Here is a 10,654-nt window from a genome sequence, read left to right on the forward strand (position 1 = left end):
TGTGTGTGTGTGTGTGTGTGTATATATATATATATATATATGTATAGTACTTATAGTGATTAACTCCAGCAGTTAGTGACGATGGTTTGGCACCTGACACATACTCTGTGCAAGCTCTATCCTTCTCTGTCTGATAGTACTACCCAAAAATATAACTGCACTGTGTGATGTGATTTCGCTGGCTTAAAATACTTAGCATGTGACCAGTTACTACTATAGAGCCTTGCTTAATTTCCAGGAGTCAATCACCCTCTAATATATATTACAGTAAATATAGGGCAAGTTATAAGACTACAGCTATCATTTTATGTTACTAATAGACATCCCCAGATGGTCAGGTTCATCACAAATGGCTGCCTTTTTAGAAACTCTACTGCTATGTAATAGGGAAAAAAAATGCCTTACTTTGAAGAACTACATGTCCCATGATGCCTCGCTTTCAAGATGACCCAATGGAACACCGAGCAGACCAGCCGTTGTGACAGCTGAGCACCAAGTTTGCTTCAGCAAATTTCAGAGCCGACTACGACTTTGACTAGACACGAATGAAAGAAACATGTAAGTTGAATCTGTTCCCCTTTATGTACCTCTTACTGTCATTTCATAGACTGGTCGGTTGTTCACTTGTCGCATTTGGTGTTTATTAAATCCAGACTCGGTGAGGGGGAATTTCCATAACGCCGCAGGGTGGGATTTCTCCTCCTCCGGGGTGGAAGTGCTGATCTTACGATTCCTGTTTTTAACATCTTATAAACGCTTACCTTTTCACTAACACTTGAAAAGTGAAAAATTACTTCAGTGACACTTTGGTCAGACGTGAATGAAGAAGTTGCTCATAATTAAAGGTGCTGTTTCAGGTACATTTGTAGCTAGCTATTTGTTTATCTATCATAATGACAGGTAGCGTCAATGCCTTGAAAGTAAAGTAACTTAAAAACCTCCCAGCCCTTGACATAATCAAAGTGTTTGTTACTTTACATCAACATGTTAAACACTGCCTTTTTCAGTAACCATTAGCCTTAGTTGTCAGTAAACATTGCCTTTCATGGTCGTCAACCCCTCCTGTGTCTAAATACTTGATTACTTTGGTTAAAATAAGTCATCTCATCATTCTGAAGATGGTGAGTTTGCAGTAACAATAGCTTCTGTATACCTAGTTTTCTGTGAGACAGCAGAGACTCACAGGAGGTGCACTCTCTGTACATAAACTGGTGGGATATGAATGGCACCTTTGTGTGTAAACCGCACATTATTCACTGTGTGACACACTGTCGACTGAGATTTAAAGTAGGGAACTGGCATTGCTTAGGCCAAATGGAAAACACTGCTAACCCAAATACAAACTAAAATGAGGTCTATGTAGGCTATTATATACTGTATTAAGTAAGAAGCACATGCTTCCCCTTCATGTAAGACAGCCTCGAATTCTTGCTCAGATCCATAGACAATTTCTGATTTTAACTTGCCAATATTACACCGTAATCTATTGAAGGAAAGTTCCTGTTTGTCTGCTTGTGTTTAGACATTTTAGAAGTTTGGTTTCTTTTTTTAATGAAAAAAATTTCTTGTTGAAAAACATGTTTATATTCCTCAGCAAGGTATCAAAATTGGTATTATTATAGCATTGGCACTGATACGCAGGTATAAAATGGCCACTAGTATTGAGAAGTTTCAACCAACACGCAGCCTTAGTTATTAATGAATAACAACAATCTCTTACATTCTTTAGACTAGACATTATTAGTTTAGAGTTAAATAAAAAATATGTTTTAAACATGAGTTCTCGCTCACTCCTTTCCTTTTTTTTCTGTTTTTCACCCCAAAAAAACCCCAAAACAAAACAAAAAAGGACAAAAGTCTTGTGGCAAAACATGGAGCAAAAACATATACTTTTATTTGATACAGGGTGTTTAAGACATGACAGCCCGTCCTTTTTCTTAGAGATTGAAAAGCAAAACCATTTCATAGCCCTTTACTTTAAATGCTGTTGCGTGTTTGTGGAGTGTGGAGGTTGTTTCTTTTAAACAACGGATTCAGCTCAAATAGTTCAGCATAGCTGAGGAATTTAAGCCTCTTACTTTTTGGACACCATCTTGTGTGATGTAATTAAATATTTTAGCTATTTCCTATGATTTCATGACTGGATCAGGTTAAGTGTTGGGTAGCGGAGGAGGTGGAAGTCTTGCTGCTTTTTTAGAACAAGTGGAGAATCCATGAGAAACTGCAATGCCCTTTTTTGGTAAACATGCACCAAATAAGACAGACCTAAATTGTAATGTAATCATGCAGACCAGAGTAAATGCTATTTGTTCACATTTTAAAGGTTGAAATTTACTTTCACTACATCAGTAAGATGGAAAGGAATTCAAATAGCATAAATGTATTGGTCTTTGTTTTGTGATCATGTTTTATCGGTGTTCCTTCAGTTTAGATAGCTAGTAATGAACCACTCATTACTGTCTGTAAATCAGTGACCAGCACTGCTGGGAATCAGACTTGGAATTGTTGCTGTGATAAAGACTGCACTATAGGTTTAAATCTAATTTGGATAATACAGTAGATACCAGAGCCTGGCTGTTTGAAGTCTTCGGTTGATGCAAATGGCTGTGTCAATGAGGAAGAGCGACATCCTGACCTGCTGCTGTAGTCCAAGACCGTGGATAAGAGCAGGCTCACAGACCTCTGTGTTGCTCTTCTTTTGATTTTTCGGTCCGTCCATTGTCTCTCAGGCACACGACATGATAAACCAGAACGCCTTTTCTCTGCACGGCCCTCCTCCTCCTGTCTCATTCCCCCTTCAGCCCCACCTCCTCCCTGCCTCACTGTTGCTTTTCTTCTGTTCCTGACAGGACACACTCAGGACAGGACAGAAGCCGGCCGGTATAGCAGCACCAGCAGCTGAGAGCATTTCATTTGATGGACACACACTAAAGGAAACAGTACCCTAAATACACAGAACATCACAAGCTACAAAAACTTCTGCAGCAGCACTGTAAGTCTGTTTCAGTGTTTTAATTAAGTCAATGGCTTGCTGGCTTGTCCAGTGTATTAGCATTTAGCATGGTGTGTCGGTCTGTTGCTGTAGTCAGTCTGTGTTGATTAGCCTTGAAATAAAAGGATGTTTTGTCTGCCTAATTGTGCCCCTTTGTGTGCTAAAAAGAGAAAAAATCTAGAAATATATATGAATTACAATCATATGCTATTTAAGTCTGTTGATCATTTTGTCTTATGAATTAGTCACTGTGATTTAAAATTTTGCCTTAGGCATGTCTCTTTGTACTTTTGAACCAACCCTGCTGATTAGATGTCCCGAGGCAATTTCATTTTTTGTTGACTAAGTTATGTTCGTCTCTGTAGTGTCATCTATCAGAAAGTGAAGGAAACTTCCCTTTTCATTTTCATTGTCTGTTGTTGTGTAATGTCCAGCTATTTCTGATCACAACACAGAAGAATGCCTATCAATTAATTTGAAGAGGTGTATGATGGGACTCATAACACATGACACATTCATGGTTGAACATGTTGACCTCATGCTGTAACTGTCATTACAGCTCACTTAAGAGTTTGTATCCTGAAACAGTTTTAAAAATTGTTTCTGCTTGTTTAATTTAATCAATTATCAGATTAAGATAATAACAAAACATATTTTCCCTCCCATTTAGTTGTTTGAGTAAATCATCTCGTGGACCCAAAGCATGTGCAGATATGCTTTCTGTCATTTCAGAGTGTCTTAAAGACACATAGTGGAGTAAAGTAACCTGCATCTCAATCTGGTGTAATCTTGAGGTAGTTAGTGTTATGTGTTTCAGTTACATATGTAATTCTCTTAAGATTAGTGTTCAAACTCAGGGAACTTTGCTGCTGAAGAAGACAATCTGACATACTAATTAAAGACAACAAGATGTATTTTAGTATAAATACTCCAAATGGCCTTAAGTCTGAAATAATCTGTTGTTTTAGCAACATGATAAACTCTTTAAAGTCTAAATCCTGCTTGCCGTCTCACTGGGGAAAAATACTGGCTTTCAATAGTACTGATCTGCAGTATGTAATAATTATTTCAAACTTGCCTCTTGGTCATATTTCTTTTTAAAGGTTGTGACTCTGTTGTACTCTAGCCTAATCTTTAACTCTGTGTTAGACATGTCCTGCCCAAATCTCAGACATCTACAGGGCGATACAGTTGTAATAAGGGTCTAATGTTTTGAACCAAAGTTGTGTGTGTGTCCCTCGTAGCCCCTGCAGCAGATTTAAAGGCCTGCATGTTGAGTGAACAGAGCAGATTGCCCTTTAGAGAGTGAGAGTAATGGGCATTTGGATTTTTTTGACCACTTTCTTTTCATGTGGAGTTGCTGTCCAGATATAGCTCTCCCAGTTGTCAGGGCGACATTCTTGCTCATGTTTAGGTCCTCTACACACCAGCCTGTTGTTTCCCATGCTCTTTTCCTCCTGTTCATCTATTTTAGCTCTATGTCTAATACCGTCTAGCTGTTAGGCTGTCTTTCTCATTTGTTAGACTAGATGATTAGTCGATCATTTTAAAAACATGATTGACAGATTGATCAGTATTTAAACTAATCATTAGCTGCAGACCTACTCTTTCCTCCCAGGTTTTCATCTAAGCTGCCACATCTATATCAGTCTACTTCCCAAGCCTTTCCAGCTCTCTTTAATGTGGCACTTCAATGTTTGCTCTGTGTCGGGCATTATATCCTGTCTTTTGTCATGATGTAGGCTTTGTGTTTGCACTGTGCTGACCTGAGGCTGACATTTTAAAATATGTTATTAGTAGTATAACAGATATCAACACAGATATCACTCTCCAATATATCTGTGTTGTATGAAAGTGGTCGATGGCTGTACTGCTGCTTAAAATCCTTGTCTAAGTTTGAAACTCCCATTTCTCAGCTATTTCCTCAGTCACCTTTATGGCTGATATCCCGGAATGACTATTAAACGTGTCCTTTTATGGACACTTGGCAAAGAACGTATATGTAGTTAATGGGTAACCAAACAGTTTTCCTAATTCAGCTCTATGGAGGAATGATGTCATTTGTGGGATTCTAACTACCGTTCGGACTGGACACAGGTTTCACCGCAGGACAGATGTTTTTGTGGCTCTGTGTACCAGGTTAGTGATGACATGGACATTTTGGAAAATGAAGTAGCCTGACCGATACAGGATTTTTAAAGTCGATACTAGGGCCGCACAAGTAATATAATTGCAATCGCAATTGCGATGTCGTCATGTGCTGTGTGTGTGAGACTCTCCTCTCAGTTTGCAATGCAGTCTGTTCATTATCTCCGTCCACACCGGGCTCTCGCATGTGCGCCTAAAAGGATGCCAGTGTGCCAAAATTTGCTCCTTTTAGCCGTCTCCTCCTGAGAGCAACACGCACCCCTTGTTCTGTTTTACATCTGTTTAACTAAAGCTATTGTTATAAATATTGTTTATTGTTTAACTTTGTTCAAGTTGAGAAAAACAAAAAAAAATTGAAAATGTCAGTATTTCGTGCATTCCTTGATAATTAAGCAAGTAGACTCATAGTACCATTTGTTACATTATAATCGAATTGCAAATCGCAACGTTTTAAAAATCGTTTTAAAAATCTGATGATGATAAATCTGATATTCATTTTCTTGTACAATATTATTTTTCTCTTGTTAAAGTTATCTTGTTAAACATCATATTGCAGTTTGATTGGTCCATAAATGCCTCATGATGCAGTGTGTGTGCACGCAGGTTGCAGGTATTGTGAATTGTTTGTGGACTTGAAGGTGTCCTCAGATCATGAACTGATGCACGGCTGCTTATCTCTGGACTATAACATACTGTAGACACACTGTTGGGTCATCTTATCCTGTGCTGATTAGGTTCAAATATTTAATCCAGCCTGATGTTTGGATCTTGGCATTTTCCACTGATAAGTCAGGGGATGTTGTTAAATTTAGTGGAAGTGGGGCTTTTGAAGAACTTGATGATTTTCTGTTGTGCTGGCTTTATAGTGTCACACAGTATTGTAAGATGGTTACATCATTCGCATGATCATCAAAAAAGTAGTTAATGCTAAATGTGCAGTAAAGCTGAATATGTTGAAGCATGTCTGTATACATAACCTCTTAGCTCGGCCTGTAAAACTCTAATGACATTTAATCATTAAATGGCTGCAGTTATCCAGACCATGTCTGCATTATTCTGAAGGCCTAAATGGTGTGGTGCATGCTGGAGTTAAGTGAGTTTATTTGCCCTCCAAGGAATTAAAAGCCCTTTAAGCTAAGGTCCAAGTTACTGCTATTGTTAATCTTACAGATGTTCTTGTAGATTTTTAAGAAGTAAACAAATCAAATTTTCTGTTGAATCTTGTTAACTGTCTTGTTAGATAACCTTGAAGAACTGTAGACTGCCCTATAAGTTATTTTTACACTTTTAGGTTGAGTTGAGGCAAAACAGAGAGTGTGTATTTACTTTTCTTCTCATTCCCTTTAATCCACCTCTTATTATTTTGCATTACGCATCCACTCTCCTGGCGTTATTTGGTACAAGAACTTATGAAAGGTAATTTGAAGCTTAGTCATGTGAACAAGTAACAACCAAGGACATGCTGACTACCGGATATTCATTTAATTAAAGTTCATTAACATTGGCTTTTAAACTCACTGGTTTCAGCTTGACGTACTCAATGTGCTGGTGACTGAGTACCCATGTCGCAAATGCACCCCTCCTTCAACCCCTTTAGTGCATCCTTGCTCCCTTCCCCTCCCCCTCCTTCTCTCTTTCACTCCTGTGTGCCTCTGCTCACGTATACACCCTCCTGGAAGGGCATTGTTTGCACAGAGTACCAGCGCAGAGCTTTTCAAACACCCTTTGCCTCTGTTGAGTTCAGGTCGAGTCCAGGCTCCAAGGTCAAAGGCAGGATTTTCTGCTACACAGTTTAACTTCAGGTGTGACTTGAAACACTAGCCTTTCTTGCTGTAGTTCATGTGATTTCATTCATTCATTTTGATAATATTTTATGAGATTAATGTCACATTGATTCTGGTTACAATGTACTTTCAAAAAATATGGCATTTTAAGTCTGTTTTGGCCAGTTATTCTGATCCCAGGCATTGGTGTGCTAATCTTCTCTGCAGCTCTATTATGTTCTGCATGAATGATACTCTAGCTGATTACTCAGCTGAAAGTTTTGGGTTTTTTTTTCCCTCTGGCATCCTGCCTAGCACATTAAAAAGTTGAGAACACAAAAGAGGGAGAGATGGCTAATAACCATGTCTCCGAGTGTCCGCCCTAAGAGGCCGACAGGGTCTCGCTTGGCTGCATGGTTAACAAACCCACAGTGTGTTCGACTCACTGCTAAATTGGAACTGACAGTGTTAATGTGAAAAGCTTCGACATGCCTGCATTTTCTCTCTCCATGAGTATATTATATTATATTATATATATTTATACCCACAAAAGAACCTAGATTTAGTTTAAAAACCTAGATTACTGCCAGTAATGGTCCGTCTGAGGGGGGTGATTATAAAAGCTGAACTGTGTGCAGGTGGTCTTACTGCTCTGACATGTATAAGAGAGAGAGGATTGATGGGGAATGGTTGGCCACAAACCAACACACTCATCTGATTGGATGGATTGTGCAGTGGTGAGCAAAGGAGACCAACAAGGATAAAGGGAAATAAAGGGCTTCTGGTGGTGTTATGATATGTTCTCAGTGTACGTGCACCTGCCCGCACTGTTCTTACCATGATGGTCTAGTAGCTGTTGCTTAATTTAGGCCTAACCCTTTGCCCTCTAGCTAGCATGCTTTATTGGCCGCAATAACTGGGTTGAGGTATCAAGTGTCCTTTTGTTACCAGTCTGGGTAAAGCATAAAGCCTTTATACGACTTGAATTTATGAAAAGAGCATTATTGTAACAATAATCCACAGCATTTTGAACTCTCTATACAAAAAATCTGCAGGATTAGTGTTAAAAACACATATACTATGTGTATTGTGTCTTTCACTCTTATTCACACAACATTCTGTTTTATGCCTGTAGTGTTTTTTTTGTATTTTACCACATTTATGGTTGCTATGATGTTATAGTATGGAAATATGGTCGTCAGATTTATAATATTGAATCTGTTTCTATTATCTTTAAAGACAGAACTTCATACATTATACGCTCATTTATCACTTTATTAGGTACACCTAGCTAAAACAAATGCGGTCACCTTCACAAAGGTGTAGGTGATAAATTGTGGCTTAAAGGGATAGTAAGTGATTGTAATCCATAACACTTTTTATTAAATTCAGTGGATATTTCCTCACGGTTTGTTAGCTCTCTGTTTTGTTTGTGCTCTGAAAAAACAATCCAGTTTTCCTACACAGCCCTCGTTCTGTAAATGGAAAAGAAAGAAAGTGGTGTGGACCTTGCCACACGACATTTTTCCAGCCAATCTGCAACAGGTGGCATTGTGGTTGTGCACAGGAGTGATGAGGGTGAGAGAGGCAGTGTCAGCACATTCGAACGTGCTGGACTACAGGCACTGGGAAGAAGGAAATAGCCGAGATTGAGTAAATTGTATGAATAATAAGGGATGGGACATTCCTGAGGGACAGAGACTGCTCAAACTGCACATGTTGCTAAATAATAATTAGTCATTTAGGTGATGCTATTATCCAAAGCGTCTCCCAATTGCTATATATGTCAGAGGTCACACACACTGGAGCAACCAGGGGCTAAGTTCAGGGAAACATTGTTAAATGACAGCGGGAATTGAATCGGGGGTTCCCACACCAGATCATGTGTCTTATCCACTGCACCATTGCCACCCATATATCATTGTTACCACACATATGTTGTCAGATTTTCATGTCCCGCTTGTGTGCACAATAATAGAAACTTGCATACACAGATACGTTGATAGAGTTTTATTAAGAAGTAGGCAGAATTTCTCTTCAACAAACATTATAATGTTAATTTTTTGGTGTATGTTTGTTCAATTGCAATTGTTTATGTATGTTATTGGGCAAGGTTTAAAATGGGGTGCATAAATGGCACATAATGTCAGGGACAGTACTGAATCAGTTTCAGATCAGTGCAAATCTTGACTGACATTTATGGAATAAGACACACACTTTCCTAGAGGTAGCTACTGGCGTTCTGTGTGTAGCTCATACAGCATGCGTTGCCTTACGCTGTGTGTGTTTTTAAACGTGTGTTACAGTTATGCTGAGGAACCCGATCTGTTTGTTGCTTCAGGCAGTGGTAACTCTATCGTTGTGACCCTGAAACACAGACAGAAGGCCAGGCCCTGCTTTGCTTCTATTGAAAGGCGCTTTGATCACACAAAAGGTTTGATGCTGGGAGAGTTCCAATCTTTTAAAAATAAATGAGTCTCAATCACCTACATCATTAGATGTATTAGAAATTGTAGCCTAGGTAACAAGTGTTGTTCAGTAGCTTTATTTTCCCTGTGTTGGTTTTTAAATGTCAGTTAAGAGTGAGGGAGTTTTTTGTAACGTTAATTACCTTTTAAAATGTAACACAAGGAGAAGCTAAATATACATTATGTGGACAAAAGTACTGGGACATCTACACATTAACTTTATGACATCCCATTCTAAATCTAAAGGCATTTATATGCATTTGGTCCCACTTTTGCAGCTAAAACAGCTTCTCCTCTTCTGGGAAGGCTTTCTGCAGGATTTGTCTGTGGGAAGTGCTCATCCAGAAGAGCATTTGTGAGGTCAGACACTGATGTTGGATGAGAAGGCCTGGCTCGCAATCTCCGTTCTAGTTCATCCCTAAGGTGTTGGATAGGGTTTAGGTCATGGCTCTGTGCGGGCCAGTCAAGTTCCTCCACACCAAACTAGGAAAACCATTTCTTTATGGAGCTGGCTGTTGTGCAAGGGGGCATTGAACGTATGCAATGAACATATTATGCGTCATTGGAGTTTTTTTTTTATAACAATGATATGAAACTTTATTTGCTAGTTTTATCACAGATAAATTATAGTAGAGGAGGGCTGCAGAAATAATAATAAAAAATTGAAAAATACAGAATGACTCACCCCAATTTCCATGTCAGGTTTGGCTGCACCTACTAGTATGAGAGAAGTTATATACTTTGTTTTCAGATCAGTTGTGGGTCTATGAAATTTCCTATGGTAAAATAAAAATGTCAAATGTCTCAGTTTTGCTGAAAATAGATTGAAAACTAACTGTTGTCACATCATATTGCAGTCTGGGAATAAAGTACTGTATATGACAAAAGTGCAGTATTTAGCAGAGTAATTGTAATATGAGTATTGTGCAGCCCTATGAAAGACATTTATGCACTTACTGTAGTTTCTTTAACATTCTAATGTTTCTATTCTCTTTCTGTCCCTCTCTTCCTCTTTTGTATTTTCCTTTATCTAGTCGTTACCTTCTCAGCCTATCAGAGCCTGATGTCCTGGAAGCCTGCGTTGTCTCCCTGAGCCACCAGGGGGCCTCAGTCCCACAGCAGGACACAGGACAGCTCTGAGTTTGCCTTCACCCTGAACCCTACAGCCCCAGTCAAGCTGTCCCACTCTGCCTCCTCTCCCTCCTCTTCTTCTCCTCCTGCTCATCTTTCTCCTCCCTCCTGGCCCCCACAGGCCCACCTGGACTCCCAGACAGCCTTCTCCC

At 39.2% G+C, this 10,654-nt stretch overlaps 1 long non-coding RNA gene across 1 annotated transcript; it reads left to right on the plus strand.

The window, feature by feature from the left end:
- The first annotated feature begins 402 nt into the window (after positions 1-402).
- Positions 403-10,621, plus strand: LOC123969484. The gene is made up of 3 exons (XR_006824741.1): positions 403-558; positions 2,850-2,992; positions 10,406-10,621. It is a non-coding gene; the product is annotated as an uncharacterized LOC123969484 (long non-coding RNA).
- Positions 10,622-10,654: the final 33 nt, after the last annotated feature.

This window comes from Micropterus dolomieu, linkage group LG04, assembly GCF_021292245.1.
Source record: "Micropterus dolomieu isolate WLL.071019.BEF.003 ecotype Adirondacks linkage group LG04, ASM2129224v1, whole genome shotgun sequence".
NCBI classification, from domain to species: Eukaryota; Metazoa; Chordata; class Actinopteri; order Centrarchiformes; family Centrarchidae; genus Micropterus; species Micropterus dolomieu.